The sequence below is a fragment of the Pinus tabuliformis genome, chromosome 7, assembly GCF_031772625.1.
Source record: "Pinus tabuliformis cultivar Carrire ecotype Pingquan chromosome 7, CPIR1, whole genome shotgun sequence".
NCBI classification, from domain to species: Eukaryota; Viridiplantae; Streptophyta; class Pinopsida; order Pinales; family Pinaceae; genus Pinus; species Pinus tabuliformis.
This window is the reverse complement of record NC_142293.1, coordinates 109,031,326-109,057,291: the sequence shown is the minus strand read 5'-3', so window position 1 is coordinate 109,057,291 and position 25,966 is coordinate 109,031,326. Positions and strand designations below refer to the sequence as shown.

Here is a 25,966-nt window from a genome sequence, read left to right as displayed (position 1 = left end):
TTGTTTTGATTATAAAATCAATAATATTTACAAAATTTTGAAATTGTTTAAATAAAAAAATAACATTATTGTAAAATATTAAAAAATAATTTACTTTACAAATTTGCATACTCCAAAGCATCTTACAATTTCGATATACAAGTGTGAAAATTTCAATTTTTATTTAACAGGTAGGTACTTTGACTATGAGCAATTACAATGTCAATGCACTAAACTCCTAACCAATTAATCCCTTACTAATAATCCACTAGCCACTAATTCACCAACTCCTAATCTATGAGGCATTAACCTACTAACTCCAAATGGATGATTTGACTATGAGTAATTACAATGTCAATGCACTAAACTCCTAACTAATTAATCCCTTACTAATAATCCACTAGCCACTAATTCACCAACTCCTAATCTTTGAGGCGTTAACCTACTAACTCCAAATGGATGATAAATTTGCTAGAAAATGACCTAGAAATAGAACTTGGTAAACTATTAGTCTACTAGCATTTGCATCTTGTATAGGTATGATGTTAACCATCTAACCAATCCAAGTTGAATTGTTCTTGTACAACATTAACTTGAAGATCCATGATGGAAAAGTTCTTGACATGCATCCATTGCTTCCCAATATTCTCATCACATGTAACATGCTTTAGAGATATCAACCCTCCAATTGATTTAGGCAATTTTCTCAATCGAGAACACTCTCTCATGTCAAGCTCCTTGAGTTTCCTTAATTGTCCTATTTCTTCAGGGAGTTCCTGTAAATACTCACATAATGAAATGTCAAGATATTCCAACTTCCCAAGTTTTCCATTAGATTGTGGAAGCTCTTTTGTTCCTAAACATGCAGATAATCTTAACATTTTTAAAGATTTGAGCTTTTCCAAATCATTAGGGAACTTTTGAAGAAGGTGACAATTAGTGATGGACCACCTTTGAACTGATGCCATGTCACAAATTCCTGAGGGTAACTCCTCCAAATCAAAACAATGATCCAAGTTAAAATCCAACATTGTTGGAAGCTTTAACCTTGATTGGGTGTTGTTGAAATTTGACACATTTCCAAGCCCTTCACATATGTTCAAAGATATCTTCTCCAAGTTTTGTGAGTCTTTCATGTGCTCTTGAAATGGGGGCACAATCAACCTCTCCAAGCGAATAGTCTTAAGTTGAATAAGTGAAGATAAAGCTAGTAGACCTTTCACATTAGCTCTCTTACATCCATAATTGGATATTATGAGAACTTTAAGATTTTTCATAGATCTCACGAATGGTGGAAGAAAGTATTCACTTGTAGAAAATAGTAACACCAAAACCTCCACCTCGCAAAAACTAATATCGCACCATTGATTCTCCTCCATGGTACCTACATAAATAAGCACAAATGCAAATTTAAATTAGAATTATAGGTTATTTTACACAAAATATGAAATAGTTATATATCTTACGAATTATTTTTTCTATATAGGAAAACAAAACCTAGAAATTGATATGTGATAAATGCATGTATATCGTATAATGATACCTCATTGGATGTAATATAAGATTCACTTATGAAATGTACATATGGGATTAATTCACGTATATCATTTAGTGATAACATATTAGATACAGTATATGATTCACCTATGCCGTGCATGGAAAATATTGTAAACAAACTTAATATTAACAAATTACTATAATTTGAATAAAACAAGTGCATTCACTTTAAGCAAGTTGGTAAAAACACCCACCTATGTGAACAGAAACAATTTGAGCATCAAACATTTGATCCTTGAGAAACTCCCATTTTCTTGGAAAATTATGCTCCTTTTTAGGCATGAGCAACCTCTTCCTATGAACTATGCTATCTTGGGATGCCAAAGATATGGCTAGATCTCGCATCACATCGTGTTGGGAAAAGTATAGCTCAGAGGCACTTTCATAGTTGATTTCTTGATTCCTACTTGGCCTAATTACAAAAAAAAAGAACACAATATATAAGCCAAAGGAATCCAAGAGAAAAAAAGTTGAACGCAAGAAACAAAAGAGAAGGAAATTACCTTAGGTTCATTAAATTTAATAGATTTCTACTTGCAAGTTCTAACAAAGTGACATGAGAATCTTTCCACTCCATCTTTCGCACATAGACCCAAATATCCAATAATGCATCCACAGAGATTTTTCGATCCTCTGGAAATGACCCAAGGTCTAAGAAGCACTCTCGTACTTCTTGATCTAGTACATCAATACTAGTTTGTAAGCATATAAGAAGTCCCTGTTTATGATAATCTGATATTGGTTCCCCATTTAAAAGCTTGTTCTTAGCACTCTCCCATGTTGGGCAAGGCTCACCATGCAAAGAGCTTCCAATCACCATTATAGCAAGTGGTAGGCCTTTACATTCTGCTTTAACCTGTGGATCATACAACAATAATAATAAGTAAAAATTATTTAAATGGAAAGCCAATCAAATTCATACTTTTGGTTTTGAAAGTGTGAAATTGTTTCCTAAGAAGCTCAAAGTTCATTCATAAGTTCTGTTTCATGGAATTTTTGGAAGTAATGTTTATGTTAAAGGATATTGATTATATGTCTAACATCTATTCTTTTCTATTAGACATGGATTGTATACTATTTTGGAAGGGGGTCCCATTATAAACATATATCATTGGGGTAGTAACTTGTAGTTAGAGATATTTGTAATGATAGTGCATATTACAATTACTAAATTGATCCAAACTCACACCAAATTATTGACACAATGATATGTTGAATATAAAAATATATACACTACTATCAGTGGTTTACTTGCTTCACTAGATGTTCATCTGCAGTACTTGGAATTGATCTTTGTCCAAAAGCCCACAAGCAAAAAAGGGACAAAGCATCAGCATCATCCAACAATGGCAATTCATAAATTTGAGTAGAGACTTCTCTAGGGATTGTAGAACGATCTCGAGTTGTCACAAGGGTCTTATGTCCTTTCCCTTCAAATAACGATTTTTCCAAATGCACCCTAGACCAAACATTATCCAACACCACCAAAGTTGGTTTGTCTTTCCTTTGTATCAATTGTTGTAGTTGTCTATGCGCTTCCTCCACATTTTGAAATTTAGGATTCTTCCCATGAGTAAGCTTCTCCCACAACGTCTCTAAAATTCCTTTTAGATTTGGGGATTGTGAGACTGTGAGAAAAATTATATTGTTTCGAAAAAACCCTACCATACATAAAAAGATAACTGATTAGAGAGAAACTTATAATGTATACATGAATAAGTTTTTAAAAAGTCTTTTATTAAAATAGATAAATAATAAAAACACTCAAGGACTAGTCATTGTCAATACATAATATAATTTTCACATTTCTCAATATCTATATTAACCCTACACTATAAAGATAAAAACCAAACTGTGTATCATTAAAATCCAATCCTCAAATAATCTTAAACATCTTATTAAATAAATCTTATATGATTGGAGGGAATTATATCATTTTAAACAATACTAAATCCACACTACAAAATATAACTAAATCAAAATCCAATCCTCAAATAATCTTAAACATCTTATTAAATAAATCTTATATGATTGGAGGGAATTATATCATTTTAAACAATCACAAATCCACACTACAAATTATAACTAAATCAAAATAAAGCGGAAAGAAACATTAATTAAACTTTGAATAAAAAGAAAATAAAATCTTTCTTAAACAAAAGTTGTATAATATGTTATTAGAATCCATCTCATTCAATCAAATCACCTAAAAGAAGAAGCAAAAGAAACAAAAATATTTTTAGTTTTTAATTTTTATATAATATGTTATTAGAATCCATTTCATTCAATCAAATCACCAAACCAATTAATAGCTTATATGTCTATAAATCTCAAATACCTAATATCTCTATAACCTCAAATAGCTATTACATTCACTTGGCTCATTTTTTGTTTACCAATCTTAAGGTTGAGAGTACTTTGAAGATGTCATGAATCTTGTTATTATAAAAGTTTTAGCAAGATACATTACTTTTAATAGGTTGAGAATCCATTACTTATAAAAAAAAGTGAAACAAGGTTATGTCAATTTCCATTACTCTATAGCTTTTTCTTGCTTAAGTATATAAACTTAAAAAAACAAAAATAACCCCCCCAAAAAATAACAATTAAACTTTATTAACAAAATAAAAACAATTTACCTTTTTTATTAACCTTACCAATTCCTTTTAACACATTTTTAAATCTATAATTAATAAAATTTCAACCATGACAAACATATCCTTAAGTTTCCATTCAAATCCTTATTCCCTAAATCATGTTATTTGAGACCCCTAGGTTTCCATGCAAATAGCTCATTCCCTAGGTCATGTTAAAGAGGATGTTCACAACTACAAAAGAAAGTCTTTCCATGTGGCAACTTTACTAATACACTATCCTTGCAGATCCTACATGCTATCGCAAATCTTTTTATGATAGTGGGGATGGTCGCTTTGTACTTTGTGGCAGGACTGAAAATGAAAATGATGCATCTTCCTACATACACCAGTTAAGGGTTAGAGCAATTATATATAATGTTCTTAAAGTAATGAATGGGGATGGTCGCTTTGTACATTGCAGCCAAAAAGCGCTTAAAATGAAAATGACACATCAGTTACCTGAGCAATTATATATATATATATATATATATATATATATATATATATATATAGATATATATATATATATATATATATATTAATATTACTTTAATTTACTGCATACACCAAGCATACATATACATGACTTTAATGTACGAAAAATATGCAAGTGTTAGCTTAACCAGCAAGCAGGCAAAGTAGATAAAAATGATTTGACTTAAATAGAAACCCAATTACCTTTGATTTCTTGGTCGTTGCAAAGGGCCAATGCCATGGTTGTTTTGCCAAGTCCTCCCATACCGTGCACCTGATGGGGCCAGCCCACGTGGTCCTGCCGTTGATGTGCTGAGGTGTTATACGACCATAGTGAATATAATAATATTTTGGATTTGTTGGATATTTATGTTGGTTGATTTGCAATCGGCGCCGTATGGATTTTGTTTTATGAAGGTCTGTACCTTAATAACTTTCCCGTTGAACACCTGTCCCTCTTGGGAATCCCACGAATCTGCCCAGGTTTGGGGTTTTTACTCCTTCGCGCTCATTTCATTCTCGTTGTTTTGCCTGGTCTTTCGCTCTGCGAGCTCTGCAACTTCGGTGGTTTGTTTGTTTTGGATGTGGGTTCCTGCGACTTTTACACGGTTTGCTGGTTGTGGCTCCTGGTTTCCCTTTCGGCTTCGGTCGTTGGTTTCCGGCCTGATATGCATCTGCTCTTCCGGCGTTTTATGAATACTTTGGTAAGTTTTGCATGGCACTATTCCTCGGCTTGCATGTCGAATACTATTGTGATTTGGGGTTTTGTTTTTCTTTCGAGGGTCCCCGTCTCTGTGTATGCTGTTTGTATCCTGTGAGTGATTTCAATTTCTCTGTTAATAGCTTCCGCCTCTGTGTGTTGCTGTTTGCTTCCAGTGAGGGTTTAAGCTATACGATGGTTATGTAATGTTTGCTATTTATTCCAACACTGGTTCAACTTTTCTTCACAGTCTTTGGCAATCCGATGGCGGCGTCCTCAGTTGGGGTCTCTGCAAACTCATTCGGAAAGTTTTTGGTTTTATGCCGAAATTTTTGCAATCCTCCTTTACCTGTACCTGATGTCTTGGCTCCTTCGTGAGCAGGGGTGTTCTCGGGGTCGGTTGAAGGCTATGGTTCACCGAACAGGTAGGGTGCCATTTCCTTCTATTTGCTCGTCCCTTTCAAGTTCTCTTTAACTCGGTTGACGTTGTTGCTTGGTCTAACCACTCCTGTTCATGCTCTTGCAGGTGTGACCGTTCGAGGGTTCCGGTGTTTGAGCTCTCGGCTGTTCAGGCAAACATGGGTAGTTTCTATGATGTTTGGTAGCTTGTTTATAGGAATGTTTCGACTTTATTTGCTGAACTTGGTTGCTGGCCTTAGGCTGCTCTCTGTCTGTACTTAACTCTTCTTTAGTCGCTGGGCACGACGTGGGTTGTGATTTTGAGTCATACGGGAAGTTGGTTTCTTGTTTGTTGTAGGAGTTAATGTCTCACGACTGTGGATTTAGTCCAGTCTTCTATTTCGAACAGTATGTAAAAACATATATGGAAATTTTGGCCGACTGTGTTATGTATTCATATGAATTTAATTGATGAGTAGTTAAGACTTGTGTTTTATTTTCCACATACCTGTTACGAGGTCTTTCTTTAATGGTCTGGTGATATGGACTCGTGCTGTTGCTTGTCGTCCAACTGGTTTATCCTTCCCTCTGGGCTCGGAACCTGTAGCAACACATTCAGCAGTCTTTGTATAATAATCTACTAGTGAAATTACACAATCTTTGAGGACACAATAGGAATATATGTGCATAGAATGTTTTTATTAATATCTATTTTCTTTTTCATACAAAGTCGAACCCCTGTGATGGTTTGTTTCACCACTTTTATAACACTGTACACAAACAATTTTGTAACTGCTATTAGTTGTGTTGTTGGTTATATCAGTTATTTCATATATGGTCTTTTCCATAACTAGTTAGCACATTCTGTTTTACTTGCATTTACAACCGTAATACAACTGTTTGGGAAACAAAAGATTCTAACTAATCACTACTGCTCCTAATTAAAATTAAAAGTCATTACATTATTCTTAGGCAATTTAAAGAGTAAAGTAAAATAAAAATAAAGACAGATATACTGTCCATCCAACGAACTGTGTCCTCTGTCCTTTTCGGAAACCATTTCCCTGTTAACCAGATGCTCCTGCATCAGGCTCCCGGGGTAAAAGAAATTCATGGGTCCGTTCCATGAGTTCCTCCACCGAATAGCCAGCCTTGTGTATCTGCGCCGCGTCAAGCCATGAGCTGTCCTCCATTGGATGGTCTCTCCACTTGACGAGGTAACGTAGATATTCTTTCCTACATGTCTTCTTGGCTACCTAGGTACTGAGGATCCCTTCAATCTCATGGGACTGGGCCGAAGGCAATTGTTTCTTCCAAGAACTGTCTCCAAATTGGGTGTCCCGTTTTGGTTGTACCACACTATCATCCTCTGCTTGGGCATTATATGGGAACAGATCTGCCACATTGAAAATAGGTGATATGCCTATGTCAGGTGGCAGCTGAATCTCGTAAGCGTTGGCTGAAAATTTTCGTAAGATCTTGCATGGACCAATTTTCTTATATTTTAGTTTATTATACGTGCCCTTAGGAAACCGTTCCTGGTGCAGGTGCGCAAGGACCTCATCTCCAACATTAAAATGCACCTCTCGTCGCTTTGAATCTGCTTGCTACTTGTATTTCTGTACGCTGTCCTGCAACCTTACTTTAACTTTTTCATGAAGTTCGCTCATTGCTTCAGCAAAGTCTTCCCCATCCGCGCTTCTCTGTTCCAGCTTTCCCAAATCTCGCAGTTCATGTATTCCCCGAGGATGCATGCCATACAAAATCTGAAATGGGCTGTGTCCGGTGCTACGATTAGGCGAATCGTTATAAGCGAATTCTGCCTAGGCGAGAGATCGATCCCATAATCGTGAATTTTCTCCAGTCAATCTTCGTAATAAATTCCCCAAGCTCCTGTTCACCACTTCCGTTTGTCCATCAGTCTGCGGATGATACGCAGAGCTGAAATTCAGTTGCGTGCCCAACTTTTTCCACAGGGTGCGCCAAAAGTGTCCTGTGAATTTTACATCCTTGTCTAAAATGATAGTTCTGGGTAGGACATGCAATCTAACAACGTCCGTGAAAAACAGGTGTGCCACATACGTGGCGTCACTAGTTTTCCGGCAAGGAATAAAATGAGCCATTTTTGAAAATCTGTCTACCACCACCATTACTGAATCATATCCCCGCTGCGTTCTAGGCAGTCCTAGGACAAAGTCAATGCTGACTGAGTCCCATGGCCTGCTTGGAACAGGTAGTGGTGTGTAAAGTCCAGTATTCTGACTGTGTCCTTTCGACAGTTGGCAGACTTTACACCTGTTTACATATCTCTGTACATCCCTGCTCATTTTAGGCCAATAATAAAAATGTCCGAGTTGCTCCAAAGTTTTGTTGATGCCAAAATGTCCCGCTAATCCACCACTATGATTCTCCCGTACAATATTCTCCCTCATTGAACAGTCCGGGATACATAATTGCCCACCTATGAACAATAATCCTTCCTGTAAATTATAGTCCAACCATGGGATTGCATTCCTTAATACGGGATTTTGGCAGGCTTCAAAAGCTTCCTTGAAATCTGTGTCAGTTTGGTACAAATCTTTCAAATGTTCGAATCCCAATACCTGTATGCTACTCTCCTGTAAGAGCAAGGCTCTTCTGCTCAAGGCATCCGCCACTTTGTTGGCTTGCCCACTTATGTGTTTTAACACGAAAGTGAAACTCTGCAAGTATTCTACCCATTTGGCGTGCTTATGGTTTAACTTGTGCTGCTGCATTACATATTGTAATGCCGAATTATCAGAAAATAAGACGAACTCATTGCCCAGTAGGTAGTGCCTCCAATGTTTTAAAGCTTGGACCACTGCATAAAATTCCTTGTCATACGAGGAATATTTCTGCCGGCTCTCATTTAGTTTTTCACTAAAAAATGCCACTGGTCTGTCTTCCTGACTGAGCACAGCGCCAATAGCTGTTCCACTTGCGTCACACCGAACTTGAAAAAGTTTATTGAAATCGGGCAGCCTCAAGATTGGCCTCTCCGTGATCTTCCGCTTCAAAAGCTGAAAACTGTCTTCTGCCATCTTGGTCCAACAAAAAGGCTGGCTGGCCTTTTTGATGGTCTCTAAGATTTCACTGAAATTTCTAATAAATTTTCGATAAAAACTTGCCAGTCCGTGGAAACTACGTACCTCAAATAAGCTCTTCGGTGACGGCCAATTTATAATTGCTGCAATCTTCTCGGGGTCCATTTTCAATTCATTTTCCGCAACTACAAACCCCAGATAGACCAGCTCCTTCTGCAGGAAAGTGCATTTCTTTAAGTTTATCAGCAGTTTGTTCTGCTGTAACTTCTCTAACACCCTTCGAACATGTTGAAGATGCTCTCCTTTTGTTCTGCTGAAAATTAAGATATCATCAAGATAAACTATCACGAACTTGCCAATAAATTCCTTTAACATCTCATTCATCAATCTCATAAAGGTACTAGGAGCGTTGCGCAATCCAAATGGCATGACCAGCCATTCGTACAACCCTTCATTAGCCTTGAAAGCTGTTTTCCACTCATCTCCTTCCCTAATCCTGATCTGATGATAACCACTCTTCAGATCAATCTTTGTAAAATAAGCTGCTCCGCTAAGACAATCCATCATGTCGTCCATCCTGGGTAAGGGAAATCTATATCGAATAGTGATTTTATTAATAGCCTGCGAATCTGTACACATTCGCCATTCTCCACCCTTCTTAGGTGCAAGTACTGTTGGTACTGCACAAGGGTTCAAACTTTCTCTGATCAGTCCCTTGTCCAGCAACTCCTGCACTTGTTTACGATTTTCTTCATTGTCTTTCGGACTCATCCTATACGCTGCCTTGTTTGGCAAGCTTGCTCCAGGTATAAAATCAATATGATGGCTAATACTCCTCTTGGGAGGCAACTTATCTGGTAGATCGTCAACTACAATGTCTTGAAATTCTTTTAACAGCTCCTGAATTTCTACAGGCAGTTCTAACTTTTCTGTGTTTAGCAACATCGGTTTTGTCCTCCTTACAATCACATAATTGACCTCATTTTCCTCAATCTACTTCACAAACTGTTTTCCTCCAATTAACAGTGCCTTTGTTCCACTTGATTCTGCTGTATCCTCCTCTTTGATGGGTAAAACCGTATGTTTAACCCCATCTTTCACAAATTTATAACAATTCGTCCGTCCATCGTGCGTCACCTTCCGATCATACTGCCACGGTCTCCCTAACAGTATATGGCACACATCCATTGGCATAATATCGCAGACCACCGTGTCTTGATATTTGCCAATGTGAAATTCAACCTCGCACTGTTCATCAACTAGTAGCTGGTGGCCTTTCTGTAGCCACAACACCTTGTAAGGTGTGGGGTGTTTAAGTCGCTTCAGTCCCAACTTTTCCACCATTTCGGTGGCAACCAAATTGTTTGTACTCCTGCTGTCTATAATCAATTTACAACACTTCCCATGTGATTTGAAAACTATTCGAAACAACGCCTTTCGTTGGGTCTGTTCAGCCATCTCCTTGGCTGGCTTCAACAGTACCTTATTCAAAATTAGAGCCTCCCCTGTTTCTGCCACGTTTTCTATCTCCCGAGGCTGTGCTTCAGCTTCCTCAGGCTACGCAACAAATGCTCCCCTCTGACCAGCGTGCTCAGCTTCCGGGCATTCGAAGGACCTGTGCCCCCACTTATGGCACCTGTAGCACTAGACATTATTCCCTCTTTCGCGACCATTTCCTCTTCCCCACTGATATGGTCGACCTCCTCTAGTGCTATCTCCCTTCTCTGCTGTCCCTGAAGCTCTGGAACTACTGCCTTCTTTGATGTTAGTGGCAGTTCTCCCTCTGCCATAGGACTGTCCTCGTCCTCTGCCATTTCCTCTCCCTCTCCTGTTGTTCTGTTTCATGTTAATTTTCTCTTCAGCCTTTACAGCACTCTGAAAGGCTTCTTCAATATTTCGGGGAGAGAGAATACTGATCTCGTCCAATATTTCCAACCTCAAGCCATTTACGTACCTCGCTGTTTTTTCTGGAGTATCATCCGTATAACCAGCACGTAAATTTACTCGATAAAATTCCTCAGTATACTCCTTTACAGTCATACCTTTCTGCCTTAAATTCTGTACTCGCCGATAAAGTTCAACCTGGTAGTCTTTAGGCAAAAACCTGCCCTTCAATTTTGCCACCATCCTTGGCCACTTTCTTATTGGCAACTTGTTCATCCGTCTTCTGTCCGCTTGGACACTATCCCACCATAGGGCAGCGTGTCCTTTTAATTTAGTCGCAGCAAATCTAACTCTTTTGTCCTCACTGATCTCCTCATTTTCAAAATACTTGTCTAACTCACTCACCCAATCCAGTAAAACATCGGCGGACAGACTGCCATCATAGTTAGGGATCTTAGGTTTGGGTTTGCTGCTGGCTAACAGTACTGATCTCAACAGTCTTAACTCCGAGGCTTCTTCCTTCGACCCATCTGTAACAGTTGCTGCCTCGTCTTCACTATCATCTCCAAGTTCCAGGTCTCTTTGCCTACCTGCCTCTACTGCTTCCAAGCGAGCAGTAAGGATTCTCAACTGTTCTCTCAAGCCCTCGTCTGCTACTCTGCGTGCACCTCTTCCTCGTCCTCGTCTTTGTACTTCCATCTTCCCCTGTTTCCTTAAAATGCTGCTCTGATACCACTTGATGGGGCCAGCCCACGTGGTCCCGCCGTTGATGTGCTGAGGTGTTATACGACCGTAGTGAATATAATAATATTTTGGATTTGTTGGATATTTATGTTGGTTGATTTGCAATCGGCGCCATATGGATTTTGTTTTATGAAGGTCTGTACCTTAATAACTTGCCCGTTGAACACCTGTCCCTCCTCGGGATCCCACGAATCCGCCCAGGTTTGGGGTTTTTACTCCTTCGCGCTCATTTCATTCTCGTTGTTTCGCCTGGTCTTTCGCTCTGCGAGCTCTGCAACTTCGGTGGTTTGTTTGTTTTGGATGTGGGTTCCTGCGACTTGTTTACACGGTTTGCTGGTTGTGGCTCCTGGTTTCCCTTTCGGCTTCGGTCGTTGGTTTCCGGCCTGATATGCCTCTGCTCTCCCGGCGTTTTATGAATACTTTGGTAAGTTTTGCATGGCACTATTCCTCGGCTTGCATGTCGAATACTATTGTGATTTGGGGTTTTGTTTTTCTTTCGAGGGTCCCCGTCTCTGTGTATGCTGTTTGTATCTTGTGAGTGATTTCAATTTCTCTGTTAATAGCTTCCGCCTCTGTGTGTTGCTGTTTGCTTCCAGTGAGGGTTTAAGCTATACGATGGTTATGTAATGTTTGCTATTTATTCCAACACTGGTTCAACTTTTCTTCACAGTCTTTGGCAATCCGATGGCGGCGTCCTCAGTTGGGGTCTCTGCAAACTCATTCGGTAAGTTTTTGGTTTTATGCCGGAATTTTTGCAATCCTCCTTTACCTGTACCTGATGTCTTGGCTCCTTCGTGAGCAGGGGTCTTCTCGGGGTCGGCTGAAGGCTATGGTTCACCGAACAGGTAGGGTGCCATTTCCTTCTGTTTGCTCATCCCTTTCAAGTTCTCTTTAACTCGGTTGACGCTGTTGCTTGGTCTAACCACTCTTGTTCATGCTCTTGCAGGTGTGACTGTTCGAGGGTTCCGGTGTTTGAGCTCTCGGCTGTTCGGGCAAACACAGGTAGTTTCTATGATGTTTGGTAGCTTGTTTATAGGGGTGTTTCGACTTTATTTGCTGAACTTGGTTGCTGGCCTTAGGCTGCTCTCTGTCTGTACTTAACTCTTCTTTAGTCGCTGGGCACGACGTGGGTTGTGATTCTGAGTCATACGAGAAGTTGGTTTCTTGTTTGTTGTAGGAGTTAATGTCTCACGACTGTGGATTTAGTCTAGTCTTCTATTTCGGACAGTATGTAAAAACATATATGGAAATTTTGGTCGACTGTGTTATGTATTCATATGAATTTAATTGATGAGTAGTTAAGACTTGTGTTGTATTTTCCACATACCTGTTACGAGGTCTTTCTTTAATGGTCTGGTTATATGGACTCGTGCTGTTGCTTGTCGTCCAACTGGTTTACCCTTCCCTCTGGGCTCGGAACCTGTAGCAACACATTCAGTAGTCTTTGTATAATAATCTACTAGTGAAATTACACAATCTTTGAGGACACGATAGGAATATATGTGCACATAATGTTTTTATTAATATCTCTGTTCTTTTTCATACAAAGTCGAACCCCTGTGATGGTTTGTTTCACCACTTTTATAACACTGTATACAAACAATTTTGTAACTGTTGTTAGTTGTGTTGTTGGTTATATCAGTTATTTCATATACGGGCTTTTCCATAACTAGTTAGCACATTCTGTTTTACATGCATTTACAACCGTAATACAACTGTTTGGGAAACAAAAGATTCTAACTAATCACTACTGCTCCCAATTAAAATTAAAAGTCATTACATTATTCTTAGGCAATTTGAAGAGTAAAGTAAAATAAAAATAAAGACAGATATACTGCCCGTCCAACGAACTGTGCCCTCTGTCCTTTTCGGAAACCATTGCCCTGTTAGCCAGATGCTCCTGCATCAACACCCCAACAACAGATACCTCTCTCTAGAGCAGAATCTTCTTCAAATTCCAGATATTTTTCTCCATGCCCACTACAAAATCAGGCTTAAATGATCCATCATAAATGCAAGGAGGCTCAGCTGAAGCTCCATCAAACATATCATCATCTGCAACGACTTGTTGAAGTATCATGGCATTCTCATGGGCTTCATTTGTCAGCTTGGACACGTGTTTAAAGATTCTTTCATTCAACTTGCCCTCATCCTTTGACTGCGAATGGTAAATATGGGCGAGACTCTTCAACTCTGTTATGAGATTCTGCACATCAAGGAACATGCTGGCAGGCAAATGATACTGAACGAAGTCTTCTCCAGCTGGCGAATTTGAGAGCCATATCTGAGGTTATGAAAAATATGAAAAGGGCTGCTCTTTTCACACTTTTTCACCAATTCAACGCCCTTCATAAGGATTTTCAAGAACTCCTCGTAGATGGGATTTTGCTCATTTTGAGGCTTTACAACCTCCAATAAACACATCTGCTGAGTTGTTTGAATAAGGCTTGTGAGCAGCTCATCTAATCTAGTGCATGAGTTCTTGCAATAGAATGTATCCATTCTATTCTACAGGCTAGTGGGCAGAAAAAGCAATTCTATGTAATATCTCCAAAAAAAACACAGAAAAATCAATTCTAATCAACGCGTCCAAAAACAAATTTTTTGAAAGGAAAATTTCCCTTGAATCTAACTAGTTGGTCTTACTAGAATATATAGTTGTCTCCCTATATATAGTTGTCTCCCTTCCCTTCAACACAAACTTGTAGATTATGAGGGAGGGAATGGAACTTTTATAGAGGTGTAAACAAACTATTTTCAAGGCACTGGTAGGAGTGCGCATCTGCCCTGAAATTCACGGTCAATACGAATAGGAATGAGAATAACGCGGCAGACGAAATTTCTTGGATCAGACGAGGCATACAATTATAGCTGGTTTCTTGATTCCTTCAAGTAAGTTGCATGGTTGTTGAAAGAGCAGTTGGAACGAAATAGAAAGGAAGACATAAAGGCTGTTGATGGATCGTTGAACATTCATGGCGTGTACGTGCAATTTAATTCATCGCGTGCGAATAATTCGCTTATGACTCTGAAAGAAGACGATGACTACTCAAAGTAGGACACACAAAAAAATATTGATAGTCATTCAAGTGAGGAATATAAAAAGAAATGAGGATGGTTCTTCGAAATAGGGAATATACTAGCCAAGTTATATAAAATGGTTAGTAAATATGATATGGGAAAAAAATTGATACCTATTGAAAGTAGTATACAAAAAGATATAAATATGGATGTTTATTCAAAGTGAGCAATGTATGTAGTAAATGTGATAGGGAGAAAATTGATACCTATTGAAAGTAGTATACAAAAATATATAAATATTGATGTTTATTCAAAGTGAGCAATATATATAGAAAATGTGATATGGGAGAAAATCGATACCTATTGAAAGTAGTATACAAAAAGTTTAAAATATTGATGTTTATTCAAAGTGAACAATAAAAAGATAGGGAAAAAATTGATACTTATGGAAGGATATTTCTTTCTTGGAAATAGGGAATAAGATATAAATATTCATGTTCATTCAAAGTGAGCAATATATAAAATAAATAAATATATATATATATTTTGAGATTAAAGAATATGTTTGTGTTATCATATAAAATAAATAATTCGACAGAATATTTATTTTACAAAATATTGATTTAAAAAAAAATAAAAATTATTTAGATTGTAACTTTATTTTAAATTATATATATATATATAATAAAATAAATTATTGTTATTGATAATATAAATAGAATTAATATGAGTTAAACACATATATATATATATACATTAAACATTCATAAGATTAGATATCAATTTTGGGATTCAACTGCGTTAAGTAAGTCATTCACGTATGACCATTTCCATGAGAGGTAGTCGTAACTGACTAATTTCTCATGATTTTTGAATAGTTCACTTAGCACTCATTGCATCGGGTGATGCTCACAGGGGTGAAGAAGTGGGATTGAAACTAGTGAAATGAATCACATAGCATCAATCATCACTTCCGGGGCTTGCACCCGGTAACCAGGACTTCCCAGGAGGTCACCCATCCCAGTTCTCCTTTGGCTCAAGCACGCTTAACTGTGGAGTTTTCCCCACAATCAAGCCCACTTAGCTTGCTACCCCATTTGCAAAACCTTAGCAAGTATTGTGCTCATGAACCATTCAAGTAGAGATCCCTTTACTCTTTTTGAATTTAAGTGTGGGGGTTTACTCAGTGCATTATATTAGATATCAATTTTGGGATTCAACTGCGTTAAGTAAGTCATTCACGTATGACCATTTCCATGAGAGGTAGTCGTAACTGACTAATTTCTCATGATTTTTGAATAGTTCACTTAGCACTCATTGCATCGGGTGATGCTCACAGGGGTGAAGAAGTGGGATTGAAACTAGTGAAATGAATCACATAGCATCAATCATCACTTCCGGGGCTTGCACCCGGTAACCAGGACTTCCCAGGAGGTCACCCATCCCAGTTCTCCTCTGGCTCAAGCGCGCTTAACTGTGGAGTTTTCCCCACAATCAAGCCCACTTAGCTTGCTACCCCATTTGCAAAACCTTAGCAAGTATTGTGCCTCATGAACCATTCAAGTAGAGATCCCTTTACTCTTTTTGAATTTAAGTATGGGGGTTTACGCAGTGCATTATATTAGATATCAATTTTGGGATTCAACTGCGTTAAGTAAGTCATTCACGTATGACCATTTCCATGAGAGGTAGTCGTAACTGACTAATTTCTCATGATTTTTGAATAGTTCACTTAGCACTCATTGCATCGGGTGATGCTCACAGGGGTGAAGAAGTGGGATTGAAACTAGTGAAATGAATCACACCCGGTAACCAGGACTTCCCAGGAGGTCACCCATCCCAGTTCTCCTATGGCTCAAGCGCGCTTAACTGTGGAGTTTTCCCCACAATCAAGCCCACTTAGCTTGCTACCCCATTTGCAAAACCTTAGCAAGTATTGTGCCTCATGAACCATTCAAGTAGAGATCCCTTTACTCTTTTTGAATTTGAGTATGGGGGTTTACGCAGTGCATTATATTAGATATCAATTTTGGGATTCAACTGCGTTAAGTAAGTCATTCACGTATGACCATTTCCATGAGAGGTAGTCGTAACTGACTAATTTCTCATGATTTTTGAATAGTTCACTTAGCACTCATTGCATCGGGTGATGCTCACAGGGGTGAAGAAGTGGGATTGAAACTAGTGAAATGAATCACATAGCATCAATCATCACTTCCGGGGCTTGCACCCGGTAACCAGGACTTCCCAGGAGGTCACCCATCCCAGTTCTCCTCTGGCTCAAGCGCGCTTAACTGTGGAGTTTTCCCCACAATCAAGCCCACTTAGCTTGCTACCCCATTTGCAAAACCTTAGCAAGTATTGTGCCTCATGAACCATTCAAGTAGAGATCCCTTTACTCTTTTTGAATTTAAGTATGGGGGTTTACGCAGTGCATTATATTAGATATCAATTTTGGGATTCAACTGCGTTAAGTAAGTCATTCACTTATGACCATTTCCATGAGAGGTAGTCGTAACTGACTAATTTCTCATGATTTTTGAATAGTTCACTTAGCACTCATTGCATCGGGTGATGCTCACAGGGGTGAAGAAGTGGGATTGAAACTAGTGAAATGAATCACATAGCATCAATCATCACTTCCGGGGCTTGCACCCGGTAACCAGGACTTCCCAGGAGGTCACCCATCCCAGTTCTCCTCTGGCTCAAGCGCGCTTAACTGTGGAGTTTTCCCCACAATCAAGCCCACTTAGCTTGCTACCCCATTTGCAAAACCTTAGCAAGTATTGTGCCTCATGAACCATTCAAGTAGAGATCCCTTTACTCTTTTTGAATTTAAGTATGGGGGTTTACGCAGTGCATTATATTAGATATCAATTTTGGGATTCAACTGCGTTAAGTAAGTCATTCACGTATGACCATTTCCATGAGAGGTAGTCGTAACTGACTAATTTCTCATGATTTTTGAATAGTTCACTTAGCACTCATTGCATCGGGTGATGCTCACAGGGGTGAAGAAGTGGGATTGAAACTAGTGAAATGAATCACATAGCATCAATCATCACTTCCGGGGCTTGCACCCGGTAACCAGGACTTCCCAGGAGGTCACCCATCCCAGTTCTCCTCTGGCTCAAGCGCGCTTAACTGTGGAGTTTTCCCCACAATCAAGCCCACTTAGCTTGCTACCCCATTTTCAAAACCTTAGCAAGTATTGTGCCTCATGAACCATTCAAGTAGAGATCCCTTTACTCTTTTTGAATTTAAGTATGGGGGTTTACGCAGTGCATTATATTAAATATCAATTTTGGGATTCAACTGCGTTAAGTAAGTCATTCACGTATGACCATTTCCATGAGAGGTAGTCGTAACTGACTAATTTCTCATGATTTTTGAATAGTTCACTTAGCACTCATTGCATCGGGCTAAGTGAACTATTCAAAAATCATGAGAAATTAGTCAGTTACGACTACCTCTCATGGAAATGGTCATACGTGAATGACTTACTTAACGCAGTTGAATCCCAAAATTGATATCTAATATAATGCACTGCGTAAACCCCCATACTTAAATTCAAAAAGAGTAAAGGGATCTCTACTTGAATGGTTCATGAGGCACAATACTTGCTAAGGTTTTGCAAATGGGGTAGCAAGCTAAGTGGGCTTGATTGTGGGGAAAACTCCACAGTTAAGCGCGCTTGAGCCAGAGGAGATCTGGGATGGGTGACCTCCTGGGAAGTCCTGGTTACCGGGTGCAAGCCCCGGAAGTGATGATTGATGCTATGTGATTCATTTCACTAGTTTCAATCCCACTTCTTCACCCCTGTGAACATCACCCGATGCAATGAGTGCTAAGTGAACTATTCAAAAATCATGAGAAATTAGTCAGTTACGACTACCTCTCATGGAAATGGTCATACGTGAATGACTTACTTAACGCAGTTGAATCCCAAAATTGATATCTAATATAATGCACTGCGTAAACCCCCATACTCAAATTCAAAAAGAGTAAAGGGATCTCTACTTGAATGGTTCATGAGGCACAATACTTGCTAAGGTTTTGCAAATGGGGTAGCAAGCTAAGTGGGCTTGATTGTGGGGAAAACTCCACAGTTAAGCGCGCTTGAGCCATAGGAGAACTGGGATGGGTGACCTCTTGGGAAGTCCTGGTTACCGGGTGCAAGCCTCGGAAGTGATGATTGATGCTATGTGATTCATTTCACTAGTTTCAATCCCACTTCTTCACCCCTGTGAGCATCACCCGATGCAATGAGTGCTAAGTGAACTATTCAAAAATCATGAGAAATTAGTCAGTTACGACTACCTCTCATGGAAATGGTCATACGTGAATGACTTACTTAACGCAGTTGAATCCCAAAATTGATATCTAATATAATGCACTGCGTAAACCCCCATACTTAAATTCATAAGATTGTTCATCATGGAAATTTACTCTCACATTAGCATGGAGATTTTTAACTTGTAAAGAGACTTTGTTATCAAGGTTTAGTAATACCATATGCTCCAAAAATCATAACTCATAGTCATATTACATTTTCTTAACTAGCATAGCCATATCAACTAAATGGCCAGTAAACACCCATAAGCACCAATCCATGATAAAAAAACACTTACTTCATAGGTCGCCACACATTACTAAAATTCAAAAAATCATAAATGCATTGTATGGGATATTGGTTTGATAGTTTCTAATCGTCATAATTAATTGTGATTTAATTGCTAGATTTGTTAGAGCATGGATTTCCTTTATTTTACTCTATGAAGACATGTTAAGACAATATAAATGTTGTAGACATTGTTATTATGCATTTAATAAAATAACACCTAATTGAGGCAAAGCCATGTAAAAAAGGGCAACGATTCCATGACATGACAAAGTGAAAAGATGGAAAATTTCAAGCCCATTAATTCCTATGCCATTTACCCAATTATTTTATTTACCATCAAATCCCCCTTTGAACCATCAAACCTAACTATTGTATGAGTTTGGTGGAGGGTCACCTTCCACAATTATGAGAAGAATAGGCTAAGTACCTTGGTGATGGGTTATGAGAGGAGTGGTCAATCCAACTTGAGAAGTTATATAAAATAAGTGGTTAGTAAATGTGATCTTGGAAAAAAATTGATACATACCGAAAGTAGTATACAAAGAGATATAAATATTGATGTTTATTTAAAGTGAACAATATATATGAAAAGAGAGATATTTCTTGCAAATATGGAATATGCTTGTGTAGTCATATAAAATAAATGGTTGGTAAATGTTGACAAAACATTTATTTTATAACACATTGATTTAAAAAATTAATAAAAAATAATTAAATTATAACCTTATTTAAAATTATATTTTTCTTAAATTATTGTTATTGATAATTATAAATAGAATTAATACAGAGTTAAACATATGTACATTTAAAAAAAACATTTACAATATTGTTGATTATGGAGTTTCACTCTCACTTTATCATGGAGATTCTTAACTTGTAAAGAGAGTTTTGTTACGATATCATGGCTTAGTAATACCATATGCCCCCAAAATCATAACTCATGTTTATATGATATTTTTGAACTAGCATGGCCATATCAATTAAATGGTTAGTAAACGCCCATAAGCATCAATCCATGATAAAACACTTACTTCGTAAGACACCACACATTGCTAAGATTCAAAAAATATAAAAACTAACTAAATTATTATTATTATATAAATAATTAATATAAGTTAAACATATATACATTTGAAAAAACATGAAACAATATTTTTTCCCATAGAGATTAATCCATATTTTACTATGGATATTCTTAATTTGTAAATAGGATTTGCTCCAATACTATGGCTTAAAAATACCACATGCCCAAAAAAATCATAACTCACTTCATGTGGCACTTGTTCATATGAGATTTCTTTTAATTACTCAATTTAACTAAAACGGAAAAAATGTCATAAGTACTTTGAACATAAATCTCAACCTTTGGTTTGTGTATACTACTAAGAATATTCTAGAATATTCTTGGAGGTTAAATCCCTACCATCCATCTAATCATTATTGATAATTAAGTTTAAAAAAACTAGAAACTCTATTCTAAAATATACACAACTATAAGCTTAATTAATCAATATAATTAAAATGGAAAAAAAGGCATAACTACTTTTGAGATAAATCTCACTTTTTGATTTGTGACTACTACTAAGAATTTCTAGAATATTCTATGGAGGGTAAATCCAAACTATCCACTTAACAATCATAGATAATCAAATTAAAATTCTAGAAACCTTATTCTAAAATAGACACACTTATCTACAAAATAATAAATATATTTAAAGAAAAGATGAGACTTGTTCAAAATGGAGAATATATAATACAAAAAATTGAAATATATTCTATAGGATATATATATATGTATGAGGAAGGGAAAATATGGTGAAATTATGATTAGGGTTTTATTTTAGTTTTATGTGTGGAATTAGGATTGTTTTTTTAAACTAAATAAATGCTTTGTTAAAGTTTTAAGAAAGATTTGTATGAAATATTAATTTTTTTTGGATTAAAATTTCAATAACACATTGTATGGGATATTGATTTGATAGTTTCTAATTTTCGTAATTAATTGTTATCCAATTGATAGATAAGTCAGAGCATGGATTTGCTTTATTTTACATTGTGATGAATACATGTCATGACAATATAAATGTTGTAAACATTGTTATCATGCGTTTAATAAAATGACCAAAGCTAATTGAGGCAAGGGCAAGTAAACGAAGGGCCACGATTCCATAAGATGGTAGAATGAATGAATTTTATAGAAAATTTCAAGCTCATTAATCCTTATGTCATTTACCCAAATTATTATGTTATTTATCATCAAATCCCCTTTTGAACCTTCAAACCCAACTATTTTATCAGTTTGGTGGAGGGTCATCTTCCACAATTATGAGAAGAATAAGATAAGTCCCTTGGTGCTTGGTTATGATAGGAGTGGTGAATCAGAATTGAGAATTTTTTTTTTTCCAAAGGAAAAAATCATAAATTTTATTAAGTAAAATAAAAATTACATTTTGTAGACACAACTAGTGTGTGCGGTTTTTGCTGAAAATATGATAGATAAAAAGAAATAAATACATGGACAATGAGAGAAAACAAAAGCATATAAAAAGGTAATGGACAATAAAAAAAACCGACATATTCCATATTAGCTAGAATTTTTAACCTTGTTTTGGTGCACCTTGTGTCAACCATCAGATGTTGGTTTGATCAGAACCAATCTAATGCTCTATTGCACCCAATGGGGGGGCATCTTTATCTTCAAAAATATCTGAAACATGGATGCTTTTGGAGGCCCCAATGACATTTGAGATCTACATATCAACAGGGAGAGAGTTTTGTTGAATCTGAATGACCGGTCTTATCTGAGTTGGAGAGATATCTTTTGGTTAGTGCCCAGTCCGAGCTACATTCATTTCTTCCAATTTTTCTTGAAAATTATCTTTGGATTATTCTTCTTCATCTTCTGAAAGAAGAATCTCTTAAAATTGTCATCCTTTTAGTCGCTTGGGATGCTTCTTTTTATTTTTTGGGTTTTTCTTAGCCTAACAACAAGTATTCTATAGGTGACATGTTTGAAAATATTTATGATATTTGAATGCATCTTATCATAGTCCAAAACTTGTGACCACTACAAATTATTATGCTTAGATATTATGTGATCTAAAAGTCTTTCACTTAGATCTATTTCCACACAGATTTTGGTAAAGGTAAAGATACAATTTATGTTCTTTCCATGTCCCTTTTTTGTATTTACCCAAAGTCTTCCCAATGTCTTCAAGAAATTTATGGTTCCAAAAAGGAAGAGGTAGGTTTGGAAGCCTAGCCAAAATTGGCATGGTTGTTATTACCATTGACGTGGCATCAAACTATGCAAACCATGGAGTGGTGAATACAACATTACCCCAAAGCCATGGTCCTTCTTGTAGAGTAAAATTCATATCATTTTGGGTGTGAAATTGAACTATATATAAAGAACCCTTTAGAGCACAATTATCTGTTGTAGTTTAGTGTCCATGTGGAGAAAATGCATTGTGTTAGTGATTCAGCTTTTGGTTAAAACCCATTGAATCTAAAGATGATAACCTTGTTTTGTAAGGAAGAAAGTAGAGAAGACACCCCTGCATTAAAGACCTCCAAAGTGGGGCATGTTCCATTTGATCAACAATATAAGGACCTAGTATATTATGGCGCTAATCTGCAGATCTAAAATCCATCCCTTGAACTGCATCTCTGGAAGAGATAATTGTTCCATTTGATGTCATAATACCAGGAGCACCTCCGCATAGCATAGAGTTCAATATTATTGTTGAGTTTTTGGTTATACTAGTTTCTTTGAGCAAGGGGAAGTCATAGAGGACCTTACCTTCATATTGCAGGAATTGGAATTTTATCGGTATGCCACATTTCTCTTCATTGGTTTCTTTGAGGGATAAAGTTAGATCTAATTTTTTTTACCATATAACAATATGTTTCACCGCATATTCATAATGAATAACTAAAATCCATTTCCTTATTCAGCTTTGTCGGGACAGAGGGGGGATTATATTATTACAAAATGGAAACAAGAAATTCCAATTTAATTTGTTCTTGAATTAAATTGTGAATTAAAATCAAATTCTATTCTCATAGCAACTTGTAAATAATTAATTAAGTTTAATTGACTTAATTGACGTAGGAATTTCGAGTTGGAAGTCTATCTATAGTCATGTATGTGTGATCCCTAAATTTTAGGGGTCCAGATTGAGTTTATTGGAGTTGTAATTAGAAAACTCAACTCAACTGAGTTATAGTCTATTAAACTAGTTCTAACTATTGGAGGAACTAGTAGAGGTCTAGTAGTGAGTTGGTGCACTAGTGCATCCTCAATGCCACACCAGCTAACTGAAGATTCACTCAAGAATAACTTATGCATGTCAGTTCAGAGGAAGAACTAGTTGAGACTAGAGTGCAGTGACATTGTACTATCAGTTGTATTGTAAGTTGTACAGATCATGCAGGCAATCAGTTGAGGACCTAAGTTTGGGTTGCAAAATTATGGAAGAAGGGTTTCCCAATTAAATATGGGCTAATTCCTCTAGGAATTGTGCAAGGAAAAAGGGGCTTGGCAGGCAGTAGAATTGGTTAAGTGTTGACTAGAATGGGCTTGTGAGGCAAATATTTGATCATACTTGTGCACGGATTGTTCTAGTGAACAAGCATTGTATTTTCTTCTTAGATTTCTGATTAATGCAATATAGATAGTCAGGGTTTTGAGAAGTTTTTGTCCCTAGAGAAATATTGTGTTATGTGCGATTGATATTCTTCCTCTTTCTAATTATTGTTTTCATCGATCATTATTGGTTTCCGTTGTTGAGAGTAGAGTAGATTCTTGTCTTATGTTTTAGTACATTACATGAGTTGTTGAATCTATAGAAAAATCTACATGGTATCAGAGTTGAAGATAGTATAAAAGAGGAGATTTTGAGTTTGGTTGTGCAGGTGAAATTTGAATTTGTAGTTCATACTTCAGAGTCAGAAAATGGCTTTCTATAGTTTGAGACTTGAGTATGCCTTGGAAGGAAGCTCGAATTACATAGCCTGGAAGGATAGGATGGAAGCAATGCTGGAAGACAATGGCCTCAAGGAATTCATTGATCAAGACATTCCTAAGCCTCCAGCATCGAATGTTCAAAATCTGGCTAAATGGAGAAAGTGTGTGGCAAAGGCTAGGGGAATTATCCTTGACGGAGTTCAAGATCACATTGTCTCAAGTCTCCATGGCAAGGAAAATTTATATGATATGTGGAAGACATTGACGGACCTGTTTCAGAACAACAGTGACCATAGGAAGTTGGAATTAAAGGAAAAACTCAGAAAGATCAAGATGGAGAAGGGCAACTCAATTCTGAAATAATTGACAAAGTTCACTCACTGTCATGATGAGCTTGGAAGTGTTGGAATTACCGTTGCCAAGGATGATATGGTGAGCCTAGCTATTTTATGACTCCCCAAGAGTTGACACAGTTATTAGGACTCTGCCAATGGGAGGGAGAAGCAGCCAGATTGGGAATGAATGTGGACAGATTTGGTACATGAAGAGTTCTAGAGGAACACCAGAGATGGATCCTCATCATAGACTGATGATAAGGAAAAGTGTGCCTTAGCAGGTAAGGTAAAGAAAGGGAAGGGGAAGGTGTCCCATTCCAAATCAGATTCTTTTCATGGAGGCAAGAAGACTTCAGGTTATGTTGAAATTCAAGTGCTTTCATTGTCACGAGCTAGGAAATTTTGCTACAAATTGTCTGCTTAAGGATTCCAAGAAGAAGTCCTCAGGAGGAGCGGAAGGTGAGGCTCTCGCCTCACAATTTGAATTGGAATTTACCTTCATTGCATGCATGGTGTCATCGATGATGGGTAGTGTATGGTACCTAGATAGTGGAGCTTCTTTCCACATGACTGGTAACAAGGATCTCTTTAGTGATTTGGAGAAGAAGGATCTCCGAATGCATATCGAGATGGGTTACGACGTGAGGTATAATGCTATTGGGTTGGGTACAATTACCTTTCAGAGGGAGTCAGGTGCTCCCCTCACTTTGCGAGATGTTATGTATGTTCCTGGTTTGAAGAAGAACTTGGTATTGTTTCCATGTTGGAGGATAGAGGCTATGATGTGATCTTTAGTAAGGGAAAGGTTTTCCTTTGTCACATAGCCAAAGGACAAGTAAAGAGGATAGGGATTCGAGTTAAGAATCTATACAAGTTGGAGGTAGAATATTGTGTTGCTTTAGGCACGAAAGCAAAAACGGTGCAGAGCCAGGACATCGGTGAGTTGTGGCGCAGGTGGTTGGTTCACTTGCATCATGGAGCTTTGAAAATCATGCAGCAAATTTCTACATCTTCCAAAAGGTACACTAGAGCAAGTTGATACATGCAAGAGGTGTACTTTGGGAAAATACACTGAATCTTCCTTTCACAACAAAGACGGTTGAGCATAGGCGATTCTTGATCAAGTCCATTCATATGTGTGTCGACCATTCTCGACAACATCCATGGCCAAACACAATTATTATGTTATATTTGTTGATGAATTTTCTCATAAATGATGGATCTTTTTCATGCAGAAGAAAGATCAGAAATTTGAAAAGTTTTTTGAATTTAAAACATTGGTCAAGAAAGATATTGGGAGGAAGGTTAAAGATCTCAGGAGTGATAACAGTGGAGAGTATGTGTCAAATGAGTTTAAAAAATTTTATGGGGTAGAAGGGATTAAACGGGAGTTGACAACACCCCATAACCCACAACAGAATGGGGTTGCTGAAAGGAAGGATAAAAGCATTTTAGGAGAAGCACAGGTGATGTTGCATGACCAGGGCCTACCACTACACTTGTGGGCTGAGGTATGTGTTGGAAATAATACTGAGGGGGGGGGGAATCAGTATTATCTAGCAATTTACCAAATCTTCCT

At 37.4% G+C, this 25,966-nt stretch overlaps 1 pseudogene; it reads right to left on the bottom strand.

Annotated features, from left to right (window-relative positions):
• Window positions 1-524: 524 nt before the first annotated feature.
• On the bottom strand, window positions 525-13,940 carry LOC149245526 (putative disease resistance protein At5g47280; annotated as a pseudogene).
• Window positions 13,941-25,966: the final 12,026 nt, after the last annotated feature.